General features: G+C 42.0%; 1 protein-coding gene across 2 annotated transcripts in view; it reads right to left on the bottom strand.

Moving 5' to 3' along the window:
* Positions 1-12311, bottom strand: part of LOC138833116 (BTB/POZ domain-containing protein 7) — a 77903-nt gene extending 65592 nt beyond the window's left edge. Inside the window, exons 1-2 of one of the 2 annotated variants that reach the window (XM_070031460.1) lie at positions 12060-12244; positions 4825-4976 (exon numbers count right to left, since the gene is read on the bottom strand). The gene's annotated coding sequence lies outside the window, so the exon portion shown is untranslated. Of the gene's footprint in view, positions 1-4824; positions 4977-12059 lie in introns of both variants that reach the window. The other variant, XM_070031459.1, reaches the window with a different exon arrangement.
* Between the last annotated feature and the right edge of the window lie 6861 nt (positions 12312-19172).

Genomic DNA, 19172 nt, shown 5'->3' with positions numbered 1-19172 from the left:
TTTCTTGCCCGGGCTGGCTTTGAACTGTGATCCTCAGACTTTGGCTTCCTGAGCAGCCCTAAATAGGATTATAAGCATGAGCCACCAGTGCCCAGCTATTCCAAGTTTTTAATTCTTAAGTACTAGAAATGTAGAAAAAGTTCCTTTATGGGGGAAATTCATTATTTGAATTTTGTTAGGTTTAAAATGAAAGTTGAGCCGGGTGCTGGTGGCTCACGCCTGTAATCCTAGCTACTCAGGAGGCTGAGATCTGAGGATCGCGGTTCAAAGCCAGCCCGGGCAAGAGAGACCTTGAGACTCCTATCTCCAATAAACCACCAGAAAACCGGAAGTGGCGCTGTAGCTCAAGTGGTAGAGTGCTCGCTTTGAGCTGAAGAGCTGAGGGACAGCACCCAGGCCCAGAGTTCAAGCCCCACGACCGACAAAAAAAAAAAAAAAAAAAAAAAAAAAAATGAAAGTTGATACCCTGAGTTCAAACCCTCATACTGATCAAAACAAAAAAAAATAAAATCTATGGCAAATGGTACACAGTAGTACATTTTTTTTTGTTGTTCTTTTTTGTTTGTTTGTTTTTGTCAGTCTTGGGTCTTGAACTCTGGGCCTGGGTGCTGTCCCACAGCTCTTCAGCTCAAGGTGAGCGCTCTACCACATGAGCCACAGCACCACTTCTGGTTTCCTAGTGGTTTATTGGAGATAAAGAGTCTCACGGAGTTTTCCTGCCTGGACTGGTGCTTTGAACCATGATCCTTAGATCTCAGCCTCCTGAGTAGCTAGGATTACAGGCATGAGCCACTGGCACCTGGCTCATTGTTTTTTAATTTAATCTGTCTTTACATGCTAGAAATTAGGTTAAATGAGAATTCAAATCTCTTCAAGAAATTTTTTTTTCCCCGTAGGCAAGCCTGATTTTTGTCTACTATAGACACAGGATGAAATTTAATATTTGGCTGAGGTGACAGGTAAGGAAAAAAGAAGTGTGAGATGCAAATGGCCCTAGAAGGTTTATAAATTCTTTTTGTAGAATCACTATTCTAGATAATTCCCTCTGTTAACCTCAACAAGATGGGTCTCAATCAAACCATGTAACTATGTTAAAATGTTTCATTAAGTACAATAGACCCAGTTGAAGGGGAAAACCATGTTGAATGCAAAAAAGAAAACAACTATCAGAAAATTAAAAACAACAACAAATAAAATTAACAAAACAGAAGTCAGCTCCTTTCCTCCCCACTTACCCAATGCAAACCAAACCAATCCTAGGTCAGTATTTTATAGAGAGTTTTTTAAAAGCTTGAAAAATTCAGGATTAACACCAGATGGGAACTTTATTATTAATTTTGTTTATGCAGAACTGAGGAATTGAGCCCAGGGTCTCATGCATGCTAGGCAAGCACTCTGTCACTAAGCCACATTCCCTGCCCAGAATGGAATTTTATAGCCTCTTTTAAGTGTTAAGGTACATCATGAAGAGGAAGTAATTAGCTTGATCTAAATGAGTCCTGTTGCCCTACAGAGAAGTAAAAGAATGACCTTATATAACAGTTTGGAAAAATGCTGATTACTGTTATGAAAACACATTTACTGCTTTATGCAGCAGAGAAGACGGCAAGAGTTAAGGGATCAAGGATTGCATTCTGTCATTGATTTTCCACAAATGAGGAAGAAGTCACACTTGACTCCTTCCCTCCTACCTCCCCCAGTCTTGGGGCTTGAACTCAGGGTTTGGGCACTGTTCCTGAGGTTTTCACTTAAGGCTGGCTTTCTACTGCTTGAGTCACAGTTCTACTTCTGGTTTTTGTGTGATTAACTGGAGGTAAGAGTTTCATGGACTTTCTTGCCCACACTGGCTTTGCACCATCATCCTTAGATTCCAGCCTCCTGAGTAGCTAGGATTACAGGTATGAGCTCATGCTGAACTTTGATGGGCTTGATTCTAAATCTATAAAATAAGGAAGATTAAATAGGATTTCTAAAATTCAATGAAGCAATATAACCTACTAATTTGGAAAATGAATGTTAGTCTACAGAGAAAAAAAAAGGCACTTGGATTTTGGGTTTAAGCATGTTTTTCTATTAGTTTGATTATTAGGGAAAGGAGGACAGAAAAGTGGAGCAAAGCAACTTAAAATGAAAGAGAAATGCAAAACTACTGCAACACTTCATTACTGTCAAATCTAAGCTGAATACTTATCTTCAAGCCAAGATGCTTGAGTATAAAAAGTGGTACAAAACAGAGAGAACATAGCCGGGCTCTGGTGGCTCACGCCTGTAATCCTAGCTACTCAGGAGGCTGAGATCTGAGGATCGCGGTTCAAAGCCAGCCCGGGCAGAGAGACCGTGAGACTCCTATCTCCAATAAATCACCAGAAAACCGGAAGTGGCGCTGTAGCTCAAGTGGTAGAGCGCTGGCCTTGAGCTGAAGAGCTGAGGGACAGCGCCCAGGCCCAGAGTTCAAGCCCCACGACCGACAAAAAAACAAAAACAAAAACAAAACAGAGAGAACATGTGTACGCGGTTTGACGAGGTGAAGTTTGGGACCATGTTCATGCTATAGCCAATCACATTTCTTCGTGAACTGCTTTTTTTTTTTTTTTTTTTTTTTTGTCGGTCGTGGGGCTTGAACTCTGGGCCTAGGCGCTATCCCTCAGCTCTTCAGCTCAAGGCGAACGCTCTACCACTTGAGCTACAGCGCCACTTCCTCAATCACATTTCTTGATAAACCTGAAATAAGTAGTTTAAAAAGGAAACTCCCAAAAGTCACCAATTAAATTTTTTTCTATAGCCATCTCATACTCCATGTTTTTTTTTTTTTTTTGTTGTTGTTGTTTTTTTTTGTGGGTCGTGGGGCTTGAACTCTGAGCCTGGGCGCTGTCCCTCAGCTCTTCAGCTCAAGGCGAGCACTCTACCACTTGAGCTACAGCACCACTTCCGGTTTTCTGGTGATTTATTGGAGATAGGAGTCTCACAGTCTCTCCTGCCCGGGCTGGCTTTGAACCGTGATCCTCAGATCTCAGCCTCCTGAGTAGCTAGGATTACAGGCGTGAGCCACCAGCGCCCGGCTCTCATACTCCATGTTTTATCTAACATAACTCTTTTTTGTTTTAGGGTTTATTGTACATCAGATTCTGTCTTAAAGCTTTCGCATAGATTAACTCATTCTCTTAACAATTTTTACTGATGAGGCTGAGAGGTTAGTAACTTGTCCAAGATCATATAAAGTGAAAGAGCTAAGATTACTTTCTTTGTAAGCTTCAGTTTTATCCTTGGATACATTTCAAGAGCAACATGACAAAAAGATATTGAACAGCAAGCAGCAGTCAGCAATAAACCCTTGCCTTTGAAGGCATCTTCAAAAAGATGACACCAGGAGGGGAATTCAGAAAGACACAAACTAGGCTAGGATGTCTCAATGGGACCATCTACTATAAAGACAGAAGACTGTTACCCAGCACAGAAAACTGTGACATTTCTAATAGCACAGACTAACAATGCTTGTCATACAGCTTGTCATTATTATGTTTCATTATTATGTTTCATTAACTCTGTTTACTAAGATAAGTTAGGAGACACAGCCTTCAAGTCTATTTTCATCAACTGAAAGTGAATTATAAACTCATAAAGAAAATGATTTATAATTAAAACTAAAAAAAAAATTAAAAACAGGCAAATCCTTGAAAGTTGTTTCTCCAAAGAAGATTCACAAATAGCCAAATACATTAACAATCATCAATATCACTAATTATTAGGGAAATGTAAGTGAAAGCCAAATGAGATTATCTCATCATAACCATTGAGATCATTAAGATGGCTATTAATACATAACACACACACACACACACACACACACACACACACACACACACAGAGTATTAGTGAGGATGTAGAGAAATTGGAACTCTTGCATTCCATGCAAGATAGGACAATTGCAGAAAACATCCATTTCTAAAAATAAATAAAAAGAGAAATACCACATGACCGTGCAATTTGAGTTTTACTGCAAAGAATTGAAAGCAGAAAATGGAAAAGGTATTTGTACACACATGTTCACAGCTTATTATTCACAGTAGCTAAAACATGGAAGTAACCCAGCTGTCCACCAAGTAATGAATGAAGCCAGGTCCTGGTAATTCATACTTGTAATCCTAGCGACTCAGGAGGCTGAGACCTGAGAACCATAGTTTGAAGCCAACTTGGGCAGAAAAGTCCATGAGACTCTTATCTCCAATAAATCACCAAAAAGCTGGAGGCAGAGGTGTAGCTCAAGTCATGGGGTGCTAACCTTGAGCAAAAAAGCTAGAGGACAGTGCCCAGGCCCCGAGCACAAGCCCTATTACTGGCATGAAAGAAAGAAAGAGACAGAGAGAGAGAGAGACAGAGACAGAGAGAGAGAGAGAGAGGGGGAAAGGAAGGAAAGGAAGGAAAGGAAGGAAGGAAGGAAGGAAGGAAGGAAGGAAGGAAGGAAGGAAGGAAGGAAGGAAGGAGAGAAAAGAAAAGGAAAAGAAAAAAGGAAGGAAAGGAAGGCAGGAAAAGGAAGGAGAGAGAGAAAAAGAGAGGGGGGAGGGAAGAGGAAGGGAGGGAAAAGGAGGTAGGAAGGGGAGGAAGAGCCGGGAGTTGGTGGCTCATGCCTGTAATCCTAGCGGTTCAAAGACAGCCCAGGCAGGGAAGTACGTGAGACTCTTATCTCCAACAAACCACCAGAAAACCGGAAGTGGTGCTGTGGCTCAAGAGGTAGAACACTCACCTTGAGCTGAAGAGTACAGGGACAGCACCCAAGCCCAGAGTTCAATCCCCACGACTAACTAAAAAAAAAAAAGTAGGTTGTACCTTGCATATCCACTTAATCTGGTTGTTTGGCAGAGGTAACTGAAACACTGATGGCCACAGCAGTAGGTAAGAGACTGACTTTGACCCAGCCACCCCAACATCAAAACCTGTGTTGTCTTCTTGCAGCTGTATCCCTCCAAACTGAGGTAGTTCTAGAAGGAGCAAGAAAAAAGTGCTTATAAACAGACAGTGAACATGATTATTAGGTCCTGCAAGATAGTCTATAGAAGTTTTCTAATCAATTGCCACATAAGACAATGGTGTCATTTATAACATTTGTTTATGATAAAAGAGATTTTGAGTCAGTCGGTATTTGCCTGAATTAATAAAATAACTATTTTAATTAGATGTACTGTTTTTTACTGTAGGCTTAGTGGTGTACAGAAAGGCAGCTTTAGAGAAGGTGGTAAAAGTTGGAAACATGACTGTTAGTAGAGCACCAGCCAACGAACAAAGCACCAAGTATAGAGTTCAAGTCCCAGTTTCTCAACAACAAAAAAAAGAGTCAGTGATGAGAAATGTTAGTTCAGATTTGAGTTTACAAAGAAAAGAGAGAAACAGCTCATATCAGAATATATTCAACTGAATTAATTTATTTATTTATTAATTTATTTATTTATGGGTCCAGTCATGGAGCCTGAACTCTGGGCCTGGGCGCTGTCCCTCAGCTCTTCAGCTCAAGGCTAGCGCTCTACCACTTGAGCCACAGCACCACTTCCGGCTTTTTTCTCTTTTGCTTATGTGGTGCTGAGGAATTGAACCCAGGGCCTCATGCATGCAAGGCAAGCGTTCTACCACTGAGCCACCTTCCCAGCCCTCAACTGAATTTAATAGAAAAACCTCACAAAAGCCACAGCATTTAGATTTTCTGATACCAACTTATTAGCACATGTTAATAATATAAAATTATATTTCTTGTTGATAAGCAACTATGGGTTCCAGTGGTAGAGCCTGAGAGATAAGAAAACACATTGGATGAGCCTGATAGGAAGCCTGAAACTGGCTGGAGAGAAAAGATAACAGAAACATGACTACCGAAACTCCAAGGTACCCTCATCCAGAACAGTCTTCATTAGGAAAGCTCCAATTCCAAACTACTGGATCATGAAGAAGAGTTTTGTGAATGGTACTATGATGTACTGTACTCATAACTTGACTTCTAGAAACTGAAACCCCTCTGTACAACTATTTAATAAAATTTTTTTTAAAAAAAGGATTTAGAAGAATGAACAGAAATCTCAAGAAATGCTGAGAACAATAAAGGAAAGCATAGAAAGCCAGGTGCTGGTGGCTCACACCTGTAATCTCAGTTTAAAGTCAGCCTGGGCAGGAAAGTTCATGAGACTCTTATCTCCAATCAACCACCAGAAAAACTGGAAGTGTCACTGTGACTCAAAGTGTTAGCATACTAGCTTTGAGAAAAAGCTCAGAACAGCACCCAGGCCCTGAAGCCTGGGACCAGCAAAAAAGAAAAGAAAAGCTATGCCAGGCCCTAGGACGACAAAGGGTCAGAGTTCAAACTCTAGGAGTAGCAAAACAACAACAACAACAACAACAAAAAACACAACCCAATGAAAAAACAATGCATGATAGAGGGGAGGACAGGGGAGGGCACACAAGTGAAGAGAGAAAAGGTGAGCAAATAGTCATTATATTCAGTGAAAGAACTGTAACTTGAAGGTAGGGATTTTTAGAATCCATCAAGACCATCCCAGGGGGACCATGTGGAGGCAGGCACGCACAAGAGAAAGATTATTATAAGGTTTATTAGAGGCCATATCTCCCCCCAGGTGGGTAGCTCTGGGGCTAGTGGCAAGGTCCTTGCACAGGTAGGTCTGGGCAGAGAATGGGAGTGGCCAGCTATAGGGTGGGAACTCTAGGACAGGGAGGACCTCAGGTCTGGGTGAAGCTGGGGACCAGAGGTGGGGATAATGTTAACAGGGAGGAGGAAAGATAGGGGAGAATGATGGAAAGGGTGATATTGATCAAAATGCATTATATTCATTACCAGATTTCTGGAATTGAAACTCCTTTGTACATCTATTTAATAATAGTAATAATAATAAATAGCATGATACTGGCATGAAGACAGACTTACAGACAAATGGAATACAAGGGAAATAAACCCTTAAACTATAGTCAAATAATAACTATCATTTGTGTTAGAGCTTGAACCCAGCCTCTTGTACACGCTAAGCACATTCTTTAAAACTGATCTATACCCTCAAGTGAATTTTAATAAAGGTACCAAAACCACTCAATGAGAAAGAAATATTTTAAAACAAACTGCATTAGAAGAACTGGTTATCTATAAAGACCTAAACAGAATACCTACAACTAAGTATCATTTAAAAGAACACAAAGAGGCAAAGCTTCATGATGCTGGATGTGGCAATGAATTCTTTAATATGACGCTAAAAGTACAAGCAACAAAAGAAAAACTAGGTAAGTAGGACTTAGCCAAAATAAAAAACTTGTGAGAGGAGATACTAAGGGATAAAGAGAATTTAAAGTTGTTTGTGGACATACATACATATACATACAAGCACACACATGTACACACACATATGGATACAGTATAATATCCTCCAAATGCTGTTTGTTAAAGGGGGCAGGACTGAGGGGAGCAATTTGATTTTTGTTTTGTTTTGGGTCCGGTTGTGGGGCCTGAACTCTGGGCCTGGGCACTGTCCCTCAGCTCTTCACCTCAAGGCGAGTGCTCTACCACTTGAGCCACAGCGCCACTTCCGGCCTTTTTTTTTTCTGCTTATGTGGTGCTGAGGAATCGAACTCAGGGCCTCATGTATGCAAGGCAAGCGCTCTACCACTGAGCCACCTTCCCAGCCTGAGGGAAGCAATTTGAATATGGTGAAGGGGGTAAATTTATTCAAGTAAACTGAGGCATATGCAAGTATGGACTATCACAATGGTAACAAATAATGACATATTACAAATATGTTTAAACACAAAAAAATACTGAAAAAAATAAATTGCATATCAAAGTACAATGAAAAGACAAGCCATAGATTAAAAAGAAAACACTTGCAAATCATGTTTAATACGAGATTAATATTCAGGAAAAAAAACTCCTAAAAATAAAGGAAAAAAAGTTGAAATGAAAAATCGACAAAGTAACTGATCCTGGTAATACATATCTAGATTCTTAGCAGGAGAAAGGCTGAAGCAAACAATGGAGATTTCCAAGAACATTCTGGGTGAGACCTCGTATTAAAAAAAAAAAAAGCAAAGAACCTGATATCCTGGTATTTCTTCAAAGTTAATATATAAGAAGCCAAACAGAATGGAAAAGGACACTCATGATCACTAGGGAAATAAAAATGAAAACCACAGAGGCTGGGAGGTTGGCTCAGTGGTAGAGTGCTTGCCTCACATGGATGAGGCCCTGGGTTCGATTCCTCAGTACCACATAAGCAGAAAAAAAGCAGGAAATGGCACTGTGGCTCAAGTGGTAGGACACTAGCCTTGAGCTGAAGAGTTGAGGGTCAGTGCCCTGGCCCAGAATTCAACCCCCAGGACCAAGAAAAAAAAACAAAAACAAAAAACAAAAAACACCACAATGTGATACCACTTCACATTCATTAATTATTCTCAAAAAAAGAAAAAGTAAGCAAGTACCCAGTGTGTAGAAAGCAGAAGAGAATCATAATGCAATGCTGATGGACATGTAAATTTTTATGGATATAAATATTGAAAAGAGCCAGATGCTGGTGGCTCAAGCCTGTAAACCTACTCAGGCTGAAATCTGAAGACTGTGGTCCAAGGCTATCAGAGGCAGGAGAGTCCAAGACACTCTTTTTTTGTTGGTCGTGGGGCCTGAACTCTGGGCCTGGGCGCTGTCCCTGAGCTCTTCAGCTCAAGGCTAACCCTCTACCACTTGAGCCACAGTGCCACTTCTGGCTTTTTCTGCTTATGTGGTGCTGAGGAATCGAACCCAGGGCCTCAAGCATGCAAGGCAAGCACTCTACCACTGAGCCACCTTCCCAGCCTGAGTCTAAGAGACTCTTTATTTTTTTTCAAATTTTTTATTGTGATTAAGTGGTTACATAATTTCCCAATTTCACAGTACTGTGGGACCAAGAGACTCTTATCTCTAATAAACCACAAGAAAACCGGAAGTAGAACTATGGCTCAAAGTGGTAGAGTGCTAGCCTTGAGCAAAAAAGAGCTCAGGGACAGCACCCATGCCCCGAGTTCAAGCCTCACAACCTTCAAAAAAATAAAATAAAAAAGAACTAAAGCAAAAAAAAAAAAAAAAAAAGACCTAGGGACATGGCTCCAGTGGTAAAGTACTTGCCTAGCAAACATGAAATCCTTAGTCAAATTCCTGGTGCCATTTAAAAAAAGAAGGTGGGAGGGTGAGTCTGAAGTGGAAGGCTCACGATTTGGAAAGCATCTTTGACTAAATAAACATCAGGCTCAAGGCCAGCACAACTACCTTAGTGAGACTTACAAAACAACCCAAGTAAATACCTAAAGTAACAAATTCTGCACCCTGCTACAACATTGACAATCATGTGACTACAGGACAATACAGCAAAATTCCACTTGTAAGTGGAAATGAATTACTAATAGTAACAAAATGAGTCAAAGTAGATCAATTATAGTTTTGTTGTTTAACAGATTAATCCTTGGCCTTTAAACTTTGAAAGGCTATCTAGATCTTGTATAAGAAAATAAAAAGCCCAATTTCAATTAAACACTAAAATCTTTTTCTACAGGCTGATACCTTTGAAAAAGAAATCATCGCTGGGCGCTGGTGGCTCACGCCTGTAATCCTAGCTACTCAGGAGGCTGAGATCTGAGGATCGCGGTTCAAAGCCAGCCCGGGCAGGAGAGACCGTGAGACTCCTATCTCCAATAAACCACCAGAAAACCGGAAGTGGCGCTGTAGCTCAAGTGGTAGAGCGCTCGCCTTGAGCTGAAGAGCTGAAGGACAGAGCCCAGGCCCAGAGTTCAAGCCCCACGGCCGACCAAAAAAAAAAAAAAAAGAAATCATCCTCCCAAATAAATTCCATTGTTGCTTATCTTAGTCTCTGTTTGTTCCCTTCTGTCAAAATTAATCTTCAAATTATCCTTTTGCTTTTCTCTCACAAAGTAACCCTCTCCAGATGAAGTACCAAGTGTCCTGGGAAGTTTTTCAAACTGCTAAGACCTCACTTGAAATTCCCTCTCTTGAAAACCCACGGTATTGTTTGTATTAGAATTCACTAGATGGTCTTCTAGACTCATGTGAGCACATTTTTTTCCAATAAGAACCTGAGGACAAAGTCTATGAATTACATTTCTTTCCTTTGTCCAGTAGCTCTTCTGAAGATCCAGCAGATCTTCAATAATCACCTGTGTAATTTTGGACATGTTTCAGTAATTAAAATATGAAGCTAGATTCACTTGGTTTTATTGTATTTTTACTGGTTAACTATAAACACTATAAACCTATGACACACTATAAATAAAATTACTATGACCCAACAGGATGAGCGATGGAAACTGGGCAGTATAACCTGTTTTAAATCCTACAAAAATTTTGTTTAAATGATATTACTGCACTACAGAACACTATAGAAGTCAGGTTTTGTAGGATAAAATACCTGTAGGCTTTATTAGAATGGGCTATGCTAAGGCAGGCACCAGTGGCTCTCGCTGTAATCCTAGCTACTTAGGAGGCTGAGATCTGAGGATCATGGCTCAAAGCCAGCCCGGCCAGCCCGGGAAGGAAAGTCTTTTCTCCAACTGACCACCAGGAAACCGGAAGTGATACTGTGGTTTAAGTGGTAGAGCGCTTGCCTTGAGCTGCAGAGGTGAGGGATATTGCCCAGGCCCAGAGCTCAAGCTCCATCACTGACCAAAGAAAAGAAAAAAGAGCCATGCTGTAATTTAGTGAATATGTAGTCATGGACTTACGAAAACTCTGCATGAAACATGTTTTTATTAAATTCAGATTAGTAGAAGAAATGTTCAGTTATTTGAGATAGCTGTCAGAACCAGAGACACTCTGCTTTCAACTTTATTGCACAGATTTAGGGGTAGGGATAGAAGGATGGTGAAGAACACAATGAAGACTAAGAAACTGTGGAGTGTAGAAAAAAAGGCTATAAATGGTATGTAGAAAGGCCTAGGTAGGAGTTTTGGTCCTATCTCTTAACCAGCTCTAAGACTCAAGACAAACCATTTTTTAGCCCTCGTTTCTAGGCTTTAAAACAACCACCACACCAAATCTGTAAACCTTTTCCTGACTCCAAAAATTCAAGACAGGCCTAATCACAGCTGCTTTTAACAACCCAAGATTCCGGTAAAGCAATTCATAGCGGGAAGAAAGCAATTTACTCCAACGATCTAAAAAGAAAGGGGTATTCATAGACAAAAACGAGTGTTAGTTGACTTAAAAGCTAAGGAATTCTGCAAAAAGAAAAAAAAAAGTCCCCTTCCTTGTTACAATAAGATGTTTCAGAGGAGGAAACGGAACGCCGAGAAACAGAAGAGAGCTAAGACTGCTTCTGTAAATCAGGCCTACATCAGAGTAGTTGTTACCTGTGTGGTAGGGGAAGAGGTACTATTGTAGGCAGAAAGTAAAAACAACACTCTTGGGAGTTTCTCCAAAATCGCGTGCGAACCGGAAGGCAGGGGGAAAGGCCATCAAATACCCACCAGGGGCAACCGCCGGTTCCTCACCACACACAAGGTATTGTCTCCCTCCATACCTGTCAAAGCTCAATTCTCCACCCCCCAAAAACCCACCCCAACAGTAACTTTCGGGACCCTCTAACTTCTCCCCCTGGGAGTAGCCGGCTACAGGCCTGCTCCCCGCCGGCCGCCCTCACTCACACCCACCCCCGACACCGGCATCCCTAAACTCCGCACCCCCGGTCTCGGGGGAGGTTTCCCCGGGTCCCGCCCCTCAGACCTGGGAACCGGAGCCCGCAGCCGGCCCCGCCACCGCCGCGGCCACCGGGCGCCACCCTCAACGCCACAGCTCGCGCCGCGGCCCCCGGGACGGCGGCGCCCCGCCCGGCCCGCCCGGCGGACCCTCGGCGAGCACCGGGACCGGCCAGTCCGGCGCCCGCCGCGCCCGCGCCCCAGACGGACGCCTCCCGCGGCGACCCTGCTCCAGCCCCGCGTCCCCGCGCCAGCCCCAGCCCTCTCCGCGCTCGGACGCCCCGCGCCGCGCGGGGCAGAGCGGCGGCTCCACGGTCCCAGAGACGCCGAGGGACGCTCACCTCGGAGACTCCTCCCGCCGCTGCCGCTGCTGGGACCGTCACTCCCGCCGCCCCCGCCACCAGCACCGCCGTCCGCACCGGCGCCAGCACCCGCGGCCATCCTCCTTCGGCCGCCGCCGACGCCGCCGCCCTCTCCTGTCAGTGGCTCAGGCTCCGGGACTGTTCCAGGTGCCCCTCGCCGCCATTTTGACTCCTACAGGGAGCAGGAGGGGCTCGGTTCGGCGCGGCCCTAAGGCGCCTGCGCGGCGCTGCGGAGCCAGCCGAGCCCCGCCCGCCCCCGACGTCGCCACGCTGGGGTCACGTGGGCCTGCATCGTTGCGCGCTAGGGTGGGGGTGGAGCCTGGTGATGGTGGGCCTGGCTTCCGCGGGGGACTAGCGCTGCCGTGCTTTTTTTGCTGCTGATCGCCGGGGATTTGAGGCTGGTCGCGGCGTCCCCCTCATTCCCACGTATTGTGGCACTCGATTAGTGGTCAAAAGGGAATCTTATCGTGCTTCTGCTCGGCGGCCGGCAGCCTCAAAAACAACTGCGATTCCGTGGAAAAACCCTTTGCACAGACTGGGCATTTTGGTGGCTGCTTTTTGACTCTCTTAAGCACTTTTGCGGGCACTACCATGATAGTTGTATAGGATGTTAAAGGTCTTTTAAGGACACTGAAAGGTTTCAACAAGACAGGATTAATGAAAGCTCACCGCCCCCCACCCCCCCCAACGTGGGAGAGCCAGTGTTCTCTTTCTACGTGCCCCCTGTTTGTGAGTCTGCAATCATTTCAGCTATGCTGTAACAAAAGCTACTTACTTGTCGAGTACTTACAGTTTTGAAAACACAGTTTAATACATAGTTTCTGTTTCAACGCTAAAACTGCCCTTTGAGGGAGTTGGGACAGGTGTTATTATCACTCTTTACAGCTAAGTAGGCAAGCTGAGACTAGAATCCAAGCATTCTGGCTACGGACACTAAGCACAATCATTGCTATTCTCTTAGACCTTAACAATACATGATCTATTCTGCAGGAATATTTTTTAAGTATTTGCATTTTCCATCTTACTAAGAAAACAAGTTTCTGCCTAACTCTGTGTGTGTGTGTCTATGTGTACAGGTATTGTGGGCTTGATGTCAGGGCCTTATGTTCTCCCTTAGCTTTTTCCACTCAAGGCTATAGTGCTCTATCACTTGAGCCACAACTCCTTTTGGCTTTTCACTTGTTAATTGGAGATAAAAGTCTCAGGGACTTTTCTGCCCAGGCTAGCTTCAAGCCTCTAGTCTCAGATATCAACTTTCTGAGTAGTTAGGACTGCAGGTGTGAGCCACTAACACCTGGCACTGAGATACCTCTTTTAGCTGGTGATTATTTTTGAAACTCTGAATAAACCACTTGCCCTTAGTTCTCAAATGAACTTTGTAGACTTAACCTGCTTCACTTGTACATTAATTCCTGAATAAACCTAGATGTAGTTTACTCTTAGATACTTGCTTTTCTAGACTTAACCCAATTCCCTTGCTCATAGTCAGTTACTTGACTATAGATAACATTTCTGATGTAAAGTCATGATGGTAATTGTTTATTTAGTTTGATGCAATAAATATCTTCATACTCTATCCACAGAGAGGTGGATATGAAATTTGCTTTCCAGGCTCCACAAGCTTGATAGTTTTGTGAATAAACGGTTTTTCCCAAATCCATGGTTTCAAGGATTGATGTACTGTTCCCAGAGTGAAATGAGCATGGTTTGGTAAGAACTCAAAGGATAATAACAGTATAGAATTTTGTCATGTGTTTGATTCCTGTTTGTTTGTTCGTTTTGTTGTTGTTGGCCGTGGGGCTTGAACTCTGGGCCTGGGCACTGTCTCTGAACTCTTCAGTTAAAGGCTATCGCTCTACCACTTGAGCCACAGCACCACTTTCAGTTTTCTGGTGGTTAATTGGAGATAAGAGTCTCACAGACTTTCTTGCTGGGGCTGGCTTTAATCCCTGATCCTCAGATCTCAGCCTCCTGAGTAGCTAGGATTACTGGCCTGAGCCACTGGTACCTGGCTTTTTTGTTCTTGTCATGTGGAAGACAGAACCCAGAACTTCTTTTTTTTTGGGGGGGGGGGGCCAGTCGTGGGGCCTGAACTCTGGGCCTGGGCGCTGTCCCTCAGCTGTTCAGCACAAGGCTAGCACTCTACCACTTGAGCCACAGCGCCACTTCCATCTTTTTTCTTTTTGCTTATGTGGTGCTGAGGAATCGAACCCAAGGCCTCAGGCATGCAAGGCAAGTGCTCTACCACTAAGCCACCTTCCCAGCCCCACCCAGAACTTCTTATGTCAAGTACATGGTCCACCACTGAGATTCATCTCCCAGCCCTTTATCATGTGTTTAACTATCTCTTGATTCTTTTGTATATTATAAATTTTGTATTTGTTTGAAAGATTTAAAGTGGATTTTTTTACCTCTTCTACTGGAAGGACTTTATCTTTATGAATACTATCATTTTTCTTTGAACTTCTTTCAGATTTGCTATACCTACCTTCTATTCATTCATCAACCTCTTCCTGGAAAGATCTCTTCCTCCTTATATGTCTACCTTATTCTAATCCTTGAAGATCTGGGGAGCATAGTAGAGGTTGTAGTAATAATTTGAAAAAGTATTCCCCTTTACCTTGTGAATCTTAACTATGCCTGTAGCCCTGGACAATAGCTAAGTCAGTGGAAAAGTGAGAATGTTCAGGGTAAACTGGTCCATCTAGTTGGAGCCAGTGACTAGTTCTATTATATTGTTTACTTCCCTTAGACTATAATTGTACCTTATCTAAAAGTCAAGCCACATTCTATTATTTTCCATTACTTCACCTTTATCTTCTTCAGCTAAACATTGTATTAACTGAAAGAGCTATTATTACAGGCAACCTAAAACTTCAATTGTCTACTTTGACTCTTGATGATTTATTAGAATGGTAAATGAAAATTAAAATTCACTTGCTTTTACTTAACTATTAGCATGTTGAATTGATCAATCCCCACTATTAACACTGTTTATTTGTTCCTAACCTTCATGATTTGACTTTGGCTCTGTTTCCTAGTCACAATTTCAAACACAAAATTAAAATATCAGCAATAATAACATTCTAAGTAATTTGAAGTTAACACCACTCTTCTGCCTTTGAAGTAAAAATTCCTCAAAGGGTTTTAGAAAAGCTATACAAGGTCTACTGCTCCTGGTTCTGCCTTATCCTTTTGCCGATTTGCACATTCTGAGAATTCTAATAGGCTATATCATATCATATATCATATATATCATCATATATGATCTAGAACTCATTCCTTTGTGTGTGGGGGGGAGGGGGGTCATGGGGATTGAATTTGGCCTGGGCACTGTCCCTCAGCTCTTTAGCTCAAGGCTAGTGCTCTACCACTTGAGTCACAGCATTACTTCTGGTTTCTTGGTAGTTTTTTGGAGATAAGAGTCTCATAGACTTTCCTGCCTGCATTGGCTTCCAACCATGATCCTCAGCTTCCAGCCTCCCTAGCTAGAATTACAGGAGTGAGCCACCAGCACCTAGCCTAGAACCCATCCTTAAGTATACTCTTCAGTCCATCCACTTTGTACTGTCTTTTTTCTTTTTTCTTTTATTCTGGGCACTGTGTCTGAGCTTCTCTTGCTCAAGGCTGGCACTCTACCACTTGAGCCACAATGCCACTTCCAGTTTTTTCTGTTGATGTGGTACTAAGGAATCAAACCCAGGGCTTCATGCATACTATGCAAGCACTCTACTACTAAGCCACATTCCCAGCCCCCTCTTTGTACTTTCTTATTGTACCACCTGCTGCAATTTGAAACAAAACCAGTTTTCATATTTGTGATACCATGAACTATGTATTTGATTTTCCATCTCCATTTCCTGATATAGGGCCTCTAAAATCCTTGGAATCTTCAAAGTGACACATGTCTTTCTGTATTCTAATGAGTTACTCAGACCTAGATTGTCTCCAGATAGAGGGATTGTGACAAGAAAGACCGAGGCAGAACTACAGAGTTGGGATTTCCAGCTCTATTCCCCTCCTTTGGGTTGGGGGAGAAATGACAGGGACTAGAGATTGATAGTTAATGGCCAATAATTGTTTGACCCTGCCTCTGTAATAAAAATCACCGTACAAACTCAGAAATAGGATTTCATAGAGTTTTTAGATAGCTGAACATATGGTACCTCCAGAAAGGTCACGGAGCTTCCATATCTCACCCTACTTATGCATATTTCCTCTGTATCTTTTGTAATATGGTTACTAGTTTATTATAAAGGTTATATTCTAAACTATATGAGCTGCTCTAGAAAATTAATAAAAACCAAGGAGGGAGACATAGAAACCTCAACTTATTGCTAGTGAGTTGGAAGCCCAGGCAAAGCAACTGAGGCTTATGACTGACATTGGACGCAATGGACTGTCCTGTAGAACTTGCAAGTCTCAACTGTGGGGTCTTATGTTATCTCTAGGAAGATAGTGTTGGAGTTGAATTGAATTAGATGATACTTTTCTGTGTCTACTGCTGCAGAAAAAAAAATCTGCTTGTTTAACATTTGGTCACAGAGGTCTTCTTGGTTGATTATCAAGTGAGAGTAAAGGAAAGCCTGAGTTCGATTTCCTCTGTATTGTCAAACACCAGAGTTTAGTCCATTGTAGTAAAATACAAATAGTTTAAAGCATCCAAGCATCCAATGTGATGTGTCATAATAGATACTAGTGGTAGGAAATAAATAAATGGACCTTTGTCCTTGAGGAGCTCAGAAACAAAATGGAAAGGCAGAGTGAGAAGCACTTAGAAATAAAAGTCTAGTGTGAGATGATATTCATTGGAGTATGGGCTCTAGAGTATATTAGTCAGAATTTTCATTTCTGTGACAAAATGTGTGACATAAACAATATAAAGGAAGAGGAGTTTATTTTGGTTCACAGTTCCAGAGGCTTCAGTCCATAGTCCTGACTATGTTGACTGCGGCCCATGGTGAGGCAGATGATCAGGGTGGTGAGGCAGAAAGTAGAAATTGCTCACCTTATGGCAGGCAGAAAGGAGAAGGAGGAAGACTAAGCTTGGAACCAGATATGATTTGCAAAAGTATACCACTTCCCTACTTCTTCCAGCCAGCCCCCACCTTCTAAAATTTCTACCACCTCTCAGAAAAGCAACCTCATTTAAGAATCAAGCATTGAACACATGAGCTCATGGACAATATCTCATATTCAAGCCATAAAAGATTAGATTGATATGAGCAGGCATGTAACAGGTTGCCAATCAGAATCTTTTCTGAAAATTTCTGACAAACTCTTAAAGTAGCTGTTTCCTCTTGCTCTATTCTTTGGGACTATGACCTTAAAGGCAATGTAAATTGTCTTGTTTAGCTAAGAGGAGGAAGTCATGTGCAGTAGAAAGGAAGGCCATTAACAGAAGGAAACAGAGAAGCTAAGAGAAAAGAAAGCCGTGACAGCGTTTGAATACCAATGTCTGGATATGTCGGAATCTAACTCATCCTAGGTATTTTCATTTTTAGGGGCCATTAGGTTTCCGACTTTTTAAATTTTCAACCAGTTAGAGGTAGGTAAAAACAGTATACTTTAGTTGCTTATAGTAAGAATCCTACAAGAATTCATGTTCTGTTCTCCCTGCTCCCTCCTTAGCACTCATTCCATCTACCTAGCAAACTAAGCCAAAAACTTGGGTCATTTCCATCTTTGTATTTCATTGACTGCCATTACAGTGTTTTCCTTTCTTTGTACCTGCTTTGTAGCTTTCCATATTATTAATGGAAGCCACTTTCCAGGCTCATCTTCCTGGAATTACAGTATGCAAACTAGGTTTTTGAAATCAAGAAGAAAAGGCAAATATACGTCAGATTTGGTATTATACAAGTATAAACCCAGCATTTAGGAGGGAGAAGCAGGAGGATTGTAAGTTCAAGGCCAGCCTAGGCTACATAGAAAGGTCCTGTCTTAATAAACAATAAGGAGCTGAGGAAAGAAAGAAAAAGTGTGTGAATTAAATTAGTGCCACCCGTATGGAAGTCAGTATGGAGATTCCTCAAAAGATTAAAAAACAAAAACAAAAATGACATTGCAATCCAGCAATACTAGTCTTGGGCATTTACCCAAAAGATTGCAAATCAAAATGCAGTAAAGACACTTGCACAGCTATGTTCATTACAGCTCTATTCAAAATAACCAATTCATAGAAACAGTCTAGTTGCCTTGCAACTAGAAAATGTACTATATACATATAATAGAATTATATTCATCTATCAGGAAGAATAATATTATTTCACTTGCAGAGAAATTGATGGACCTGGAAAAACTCATATTGTATGAAAAAAGCCAGGCTAGGAGAAATGAGAGGCACATGTTTTCTCTAATATATGGAAGCTAAACCTAATATATAAGCATTTGTAAACATGTACACAGTCATAAACATATATTCTTGATTCAAATGACTAATGTATAATGTACATTGGAGTGAGATTCCATGATGGAACCCCTTTGAACAATTAAGCAGTGCAGCATGCATACCAGGAAGCTGAAGCATGTCTAGACTGGAGGGGGGGGGGTTGAAATCTAAAAGGACGAGTACAGATGAATGAAAGCAGGAATAGTCTGTGAATATTGTACAGCCATAGTTTTCAATGTACGTACACAAAAAAACAACTAGGAAACTTAAGGAGATAGGTGGAGATGGAAGAGGTGGGGAGTGGAGAATAATGGGAAGGCTGACTGTGGTCAAGATATGGAGTACACATAAATTGACATGTTAAATTGAAACAACCTTGCTAAACTATTTGAAGAAAAGAGAAAAGCAAAACTGTATTTCCTGATATTGTTTTGTATATGATACTGTTTTCACATATTTAAGACATTTTTCCCAGAGTCTGAAAGGCGAATGTTAGTATCTCTAGCCCCTGCTGCATCAGCAGACTGATAACTGTAACTTTGCACCACCCCCAGCCATGTGTCATCTGCTGCAGAGTACTTCCACCTCTCATGAAATTCCCCCACCTCTAGTCCCCTGACTATAAATTGCCCCTGAACAAAGGATAGGTACCATTTCTCCATTTCCTGTGAGAAAACTGGCTTGTCATCCTTTGCTGACAA

Source organism: Dipodomys merriami, unplaced genomic scaffold (genome assembly GCF_024711535.1).
Source record: "Dipodomys merriami isolate MVZ:Mamm:240054 unplaced genomic scaffold, mDipMer1.0.p SCAF_200, whole genome shotgun sequence".
Lineage (NCBI taxonomy): Eukaryota > Metazoa > Chordata > Mammalia > Rodentia > Heteromyidae > Dipodomys > Dipodomys merriami.
This window is presented reverse-complemented; position numbering and strand designations above follow the sequence as displayed.